The sequence below is a fragment of the Erythrolamprus reginae genome, chromosome 1 (assembly GCF_031021105.1).
Source record: "Erythrolamprus reginae isolate rEryReg1 chromosome 1, rEryReg1.hap1, whole genome shotgun sequence".
Taxonomy (NCBI): domain Eukaryota; kingdom Metazoa; phylum Chordata; class Lepidosauria; order Squamata; family Dipsadidae; genus Erythrolamprus; species Erythrolamprus reginae.
The window spans coordinates 121,400,475-121,408,372 of NC_091950.1; positions in this window are offsets into that span (position 1 = coordinate 121,400,475).

Here is a 7,898-nt window from a genome sequence, read left to right on the forward strand (position 1 = left end):
AGGTTTTTGCAAAAATTGGCCTGTCCAGGGCATATCAGCAGTTGGCCGTGGACCCTGAGACAGCAAATCTACTATCATCACTCATCGGGGGGCATTTCGTTGCACACGGTTACAATTCGGAATCAGCTCCGCTCCCGGAATATTCCAAGGGCTCATGGAGCGGTTATTGTACGGAATTCCAGGGACCTTACCTTATTTCGATGATGTCATCATCGCTGCGTCATCCTGCCCTGAGTTATTACAGCGGGTACGGGCTGTGTTAAGTAAATTCCAAGAGGTGGGGTTAAGGGTGAAAACCGAAAAGTGTACCTTTGCCTCACAGAGTGTGGAGTTCCTGGGGTTCCTTATTGATGGTCGGGGTATCCACCCTACCCCAGCTAAGGTACAGGCAATTACCGAAGCCCCCGAGCCTAGGTCAAAAGCGGAATTGCAGTCATTCCTGGGTCTTTTAAATTTCTATGCAATGTTCCTCCCCCACAAGGCTTCTATCGTGGAGCCTCTTCATAGATTGTTAACTAAAGGGGTTCCTTGGCGGTGGGGGAAGCTTGAGGCAGGCGCTTTTACAGCCATCAAAGAGTTGTTGGTGTCCCATGATGTTCTCATTCAGTACAGTACAGAATTGCCACTCATTTTAGCCTGTGATGCCTCCCCCTACGGCATCGGTGCTGTACTTAGCCATTTGTTGCCTTCGGGGAAAGAAGCCCCTATTGCATTCTATTCGAGGACCCTAGGCCAGCCAGAAAGGAATTACGGACAGCTGGATAAGGAAGCCTTAGCGTTGGTGGCAGCAGTTAAACGTTTCCACCATTACCTGTACGGCCGTACTTTCCAATTAGTCACAGACCATCAACCTCTACTGGGAATTCTGGCCAGGAACCGTCAAACCCCCGAGATTTTGTCCCATCGCATGAATCGTTGGGTTATGTTTTTAGCAAATTATTCATATGAATTAATTTATCGGCCGGGGAGGAGTATTCCTCATGCTGATGCACTCAGCCGTTGCCCGTTGCCCATTATTTTAATGGATCCGGCCCCCATTTCCACAGTTCTAGCCATCGACGCATCCCCACTCAAGGTGTCAGCTGCCACAATTATGCTGGAATCAGCCAAGGACCCAATTCTGTCTGTTGTAACATCCTGGATAATGCGGGGATGGCCTCCTTCTTGTTTGAGTCCAAATTTGTTGCCTTATTGGGTCCGCAGAAAAGAACTGTCTGTACTACGTGGCTGCATATTATGGGGAGCCAGAGTCGTGATTCCCGCGTCATTACAGTCTAAGGTTTTGGAGTTGGTACACATTGGCCACCCCGGGGTCGTGCGAATGAAAGCGTTGGCTAGGGGTTACATTTGGTGGCCGGGGCTAGACAAAGCGATCGAACGGAAGGTTGCAAGTTGCCTTCCGTGTCAACAGACCCGAGCAGCCCCTCCAGCCGCTTCACCTCTAGAATGGGAGAACCCCAACATGCCATGGTCCCGGTTGCACATCAATCTCGCTGGGCCAGTAGCAGGGAGGATGTTGTTCATTGTTGTGGACGTGTACTCTAAGTGGTTAGAGGTGAAAATAATGCAGTCCACTATGACCTTTGAGATTATCAGAGCTTTATCAGCCATGTTTGTGACCCATGGATACCCGGACGTTATAGTTTCGGATAACGGTCCACAATTTTCTTCTGGGGGGTTTGAGGCATACCTGGCTGGGTTGGGGGTCTGCCACGCGAAGACAGTCCCCTGGCACCCCGCCAGCAATGGGTTGGCGGAACAAATGGTTCGCAGCACCAAGGATATGTTGGCCAAAATTACTCAAGGCACTTTGCAAGAGAGGGTGAATGAGCTATTGTTAGCACAGCACACTACACCGTGCGCCACCACCTCTAAGGCTCCATCGGAGCTATTAATGGGGCGAAGGTTGCGAATTGTATTAGATCGGATGCATCCCTTATATGCCAACTCCGGGCGACAGTTGACCGACGCTCGTACTTTCCAGATTGGAGATCCAGTATTCGCTCAAAATTTCATGGGGCCCCCGCGTTGGGTTGCGGGTACTATCACCCATTTACGGGGGCCCCGTGCTTACACCATACTATTGCAGGATGGCAGGGAGTGGCATCGCCATGTGGATCAACTAAGGAGCCGGGAAGGGGAATTAGACCCAGAGGCAGAGGCGAACAATAATGCGCTACTGAATAGGCCTCTGAGCGCTAAACTGGATGGCCCAAAAAGAAGCGAATTGGACCCAGCTACACCCCAAGAAGCATTATTGGTTCCATTAGGTAGAATCCCACCAGAACCGGTACAAGCAAAAGAATCATATCACTCTTCTCCAACTGTTGACAAGGAGGTCTTACCTATCGCTGATAGTGAAGCCCCAGAGGGGGAGTTCCAGAACAACACTCAATCACCTGTCCTTACTGCGTCGTACAGGTCGACACCCCGTCGCTCAGAGCGTGTTCGACGTAGACCGGCATATCTGGAAGATTACGCCTGCGCCCCCTAGGGGAAAGGGGTGTTATGTCCCTAGCAACAGTAGGGGGATCTATTTGGAGGGAACAGTGTTGCGTTCCCATTGGTTGGTTGCTGAGTATAAATAACCTGTCAAGTTGTGGTAATTCTTGTTCTGCATTAATGTTAAATAAAGTTGAGTTGTACCTGCTTCAGCTGTCTTCTCGGTCACTACAGTTTTGACTTCAGGTAAGTGCACTGAACATTAACTACAGTACATATGCGGGCTGGAATGTCTGTGGAGCCAGTTGTTAAATTTACTTTTTATAGGGAGTAAGGGTGACCAGGGCAGAGGTGCGGTTTTTGTTTCTTTTGTTCATTTTTCAGATTAGCAGAAGTTTATAGACAAAACTGCAGATCAATGCTTTTGATGGATTGAGGAATTGAAGTGCCAGTAATTACACAGATGTTCTTAGGTCTCAGTGGATTTGGCATGTTCATCTCCTGCAATGTCTTAAGATTTTGCACAAGCTACCGTTACTACTCTTAAAGGAAGCACCCTTAGCAGTTTGCTAAACTAAAAGTGGGAAATAGCTGACTCAGTTCCTTCAGCTGCCAGGTTGGCCTTTAGATTAGTGTACATTGACAATCAGACAAACTCAGGATTTCTCTATTAATATTAATAGGATGTTAAATATAGGATGGATAATTACTAAGGAAATGGCAGTATTAGTCAAAAGCAATGTGATGGGAGAATTTAGAGAAATAAAACAAGCAGCGATAGAAAGCGCTCAGGCGGTAATAGTCTTGGGTTGGAAGGATGCGACAAAATGGACAATGCATATTCTTGATCTGATGATTAAACCTAAAATTGTTAAATGCATATTTAATGAGAAATTTGATTACAATCAACAAATATTCAAAGAGGAGAGAGAATTAAAATATAATATTTGAGGAACTGTGGTTTAAGTGCTGACCTACAAACCAGAAGACTCTAGGCCTGCCTTAGGCATGAAAATTAATTGGGTGACTTTGGGCCAGTCACTCTTTTTCAGCCCGACCCACACAGAGAGTTGTTGTTATGGGATAAATAAGGTGGCAGGAACATTAGGTAGTTTTATTGCTTTGAGTTACATATTAAAAAGTTGGGATTAAGTGAATACACAATGGTTAGCGACTGCAAGAAGATTGCACAGACTGACTATAAAGAACAAACATGACAAAGCAGCAACAATGGTGCCTTGAAATATTCACAAGAAATACAATTTAACGAGGAGCAAAAACTGGTGGAACTATAAAATAATAAGCAATAGAGAAAAAAAGAAGATAAAGCACTCTTTGAATTTAACCAGACAAGCACCTGCTGCATAACAAATCCATGGACCAAAAAAAAAAAAAGTCTGGATAGTTAATGTGGCAATACTTGGAGACAGCAGAATAAAAGAAAAGGAACTGGAGAAAATAACAAAATATGAAGATCTGAAAATAAAAATAGAATTAATGGTGGGGGGAATGAAGATAATACTCTGTAGCCATAATTTCATGTTGTTGTAATGTATATGTAATAATAATAATAACTGCAGTCCCAGCATATCTGGAAGTTAAGCAAGCTCAGGTGGTATAAATTTTGCAAGCTCATATCCTGAATGATAATACACAGGGTACAGCTTTGCAGCACTTCTAGACGAGTACTTAGTGTCTGATTTACAGAACTAAGTTAACTTATGTCTGGCTCTGTGCTAGGTTATTTGCAATAGGAGCAAAACTCTTCGCCCCTTCCCCCACCCAGCAGTTTTGCCAAGGGTGGTCTGTTCTTTCATTGGCAGAAACCTGTTTCATCATGCGCCAGAGGTGGGTTCGGACTGGTTCAAAACAGTTTTCCTGAGTCACAGTGATGTCACGGAACTGGTTTGGTCAGTGCCAGTCCGTGGACGCCGTCATCTTCTTAAAAAGAAAATCCAATTGTTTTGGGGGGGAGAGTTAATTTTTTATTTTATTTGGGGGGGATTTTTTCAGGTTTTTTTTTCTTCTGCACATGTGCAGAGGCCAAGTTTCCAGCATTGTGCATGTGGTCACCATCTTGCTTTTCCCTTTAAAAAAATAATTGTCACTGTGCATGTGTACACATGTAAAGCATGCACTTACCCAAAAAGGGCACACACGCAGCATAGGAGGAACCAAACCGGCAGTGAGGTAGGTTAGGACCCACCCCTGTCCTACGCCCCTAACTTTTTCTTCCCTACGGAGCTTTAGCATCTCTTTCATGGAATCTCTTGGAATTCTCTGGATTGGATCATCATTCTCAGTCTTTCAAGAAGACAACTGCTGGCCAACTTCCTGCCAATATGATGAGATGGTTAGAAACTTTGGGGACAAGTTTCAGTACAAAGATCGCTTCCTCTCTATACAAGTGCACACACACATACACGCATCTCACTTCATCACATGAACATCAGTCAGAAAGCAAAATTGTATCTTGCACATGCATTTCATAAAATTTCAGTAATCACTTTTACTTTAACTCAAGGGAGATGTGAGAACAGTGTGTGTGTGTGTTATGGGTAAAGTGACTGTTGTGGTTGGCTTTAGGCCAGCTCCTGTAGCTGGGGATTTTGATGTGGAACAGTGGGAGTCATCTGTTTATAGAAGACCAGTGTGGTTGCAGCCAGATGCATCAGACAGTAAAGCCAAAACACAGGCAGAGGAAGGCAGTGAGGAGGAAGAGACAGGCAGGGGAATGAGTGGAGCCAGCTAGGCCACCAGCTAGAGGATCATTGGACTCAGAAGGGGAAGACGTCATCAATAATCCTATTTTGAACCCCTGCGTGCGGAGGATCTTGAGAAGGCAGGAACAGCTGCGCAAGCGTAGAAACAAATAATAGAGTGCAGCTGTTAAGAGTTAATGACGCTGCTGAAACCCTGATAAAAAAGGGAGGGTTGAAGTGCTGGGCATGGGTGTTTATCCTTAGCGTTTGGAGGAAAGAAGATTGTTGCAGCGTGGTTGCATTCTGATTTGGATTTCTGTGAACTCTGTGACACTCAAGCAGGAAAAGGCTGTGTGGATTTGAGTGTGGAATTCTGACTTTATGGATTCATAAGTCACCCCTTTGCTCTGGCACAATTTTAAACATGTCAGGTGAACTTTTGAGTGAGTAACTTTGATCTTTTGGACTCATAAAACAATAATTGGTTTTTCATTCAAGTTGGCATTTAGCCTTTGTACATAAAAGAGACTTCCTTGATTTATTGCTCTTCTGTCTTGTATGGTTGACTTATCTCTGGGCATGTCCAGGCAGAACAGTGACCAGATTATAACCCCATTGTCAGGATGGTGGTGGTGGACGACCCCTCCTTCCCCGATGCCCTCACTTTCCCTCTCCCTGGCTTTAAGCCCGCTCTCCTTACACGCACTTTCTTTCACCCAAAAAGAAAACCTGCCCCAAAACAACCCCACACACCCAGACAACCCTCTGCCCTTCCCAGACAATGGCCATGCCCCTTCCAGCTCCCCAAGACAAAACTCGGCCCTTTGCCAGTGTGAGAGACAGAAAGGGGGTGCTCCAGGGGGGGGATACTTCAGCTGACTCTCCACTGGCTGTTCAACAGGCAGCTGCCAGGGAGAAGGAGCCCCACTCTGGGACCAAGTCTGGGGAAGGGATTAATGGGGGGGGGGGGGGGTGCAAAGAAAGTCTGTGCCCTTTCAGATGGGAGGGGGGAAGAATTGAGAGCCCTTAAAGCTGCAGTTGGTGAAAAACTCCAGGTGGTGCCGGTCCTCTTGTAAGCTTACCTGGACGCAGGTAAAGAAGAAGGGATGTTGACACCTTTATAACACCCCCCCTAAGAGAGCTTCCAACTTTGCGCTGTTGCTGCCGCTGCTCTTCGCCCCTCCTTCCTCCAGCCGTTTCTGCCCCGTACAATGGCTGCAACCCCAAAGAGAGAGAAATCCACCTCCGGAGCCCCGCGGTGGCCGATCCACCCCTCCCAAGAATGGATTTCCTGTGCCCACCGGCCACGCCTACCTTGCTGAGTTCTGCAGGAAGGGGCTGAAGGCAGATGCCTCCCCCCCACAAGACCCCTAGAGTAAGGTGACCAGACATCCCATTTTTAAAAAATTGGGACTTTTTAAAAACACCGTGGGACGCGAGACAAATTGCTCAAAAGCAGGACATCTGGTCACCTTAGTTATGAAGGATGATATTGTACTTCTAAACCTACCTCTTCTGACAAGTTTTATCCTGGCCTTGGTTTGATCTTTTTTGATGTTCAGTCTTATTACAGAGAGTTGGGAGCAGAAAGAGGATATTAGTTATTCTGTTTGTGTAAATGGCAAGAAAGAATAAAAAATGTAAAATATTAGTATATAGTTCCAAAGAATGTCTCTGTGCTTGAAGTGTTAGAGATATTACTCTGTTGATTTGGGTTATGGATCAATGATGGAAAGTTATTTTATTAAGAGAGACTTCCTTTTTAATTTCTCCATTAACTTTCCAACACGTCACACAATTTTCACTCATTTTTCACCAGCCGTTGGGTTTCCTCGTATTCTTAATTTTGTGTTTTTATATTTCAAACTTTCTATAATACTGTATAATGTTTTCATTTGTAAATTACTATTGGAGGATCGTTCTTAGCTCAAAAATAGCTTCAAGAGATAAACCAGTATATTCCTAGTTCTTTTCTACCCCCTCGTTACAAGAGCCTCCTTCACAGTTACTCTTCCTGCACAAGAGGCCCCAGTCAACAGCAGTCAAAAGGGTTGTCACCAGACTGTTAGCTGAGAGCTAAAACATTTCACTGCTTGTAGTGAAGAGCGAGAGAGCTCCTTTCTCAACATTATGTGCAAAAGGAACTGAAATGCAGGCAGTGCAAGAGATTTTCCTGTTATTCCTGGAAGTAGCCAGCTAGTTTTAGGTACATAAAACAGGCTGCCCCTAAGGGTATAAATCATTATCTGTCAATAATTGTGTCCTGGAAGACCCTCTAGGTCTAGGGGTCATATCTTTTTCTACTTAAGGACAGAACAAATCAGTCCTGAATATTTATACTGAATGTTTACATTCTATAACAGTGATGGTGAACCTATGGCATGGGTGCCACAGATGGCACATAGAGCCATATCGGAGGGCCCTATGAGCTGCTCTATGTCAGCTCAAGCAAGCATGCATGTGCTGTCCAGATGATTTTCAGCCTTGGGGAAGGCATTTCACCCTCCAGAGGCTTCATGGAATTTTCTGAAGACCCGGGGTGCGAAAAACGGCCCAACAGGCAAACCAGAAGTCTGTTTTGCCAAACTTCCGATTTGCTCATGGGGCTATTTTTTCACTGTTCCAGGGTTCAGTGAGGCTTATGCGCAGGGGTGGGGAGTTGTGCGCATGCACAGGGGTAGCATGGTGTGCACGTGGATGTGCATACATGCACATGCACTAGTGGATGCACGCACACCCTTTTGGCACGTGGAC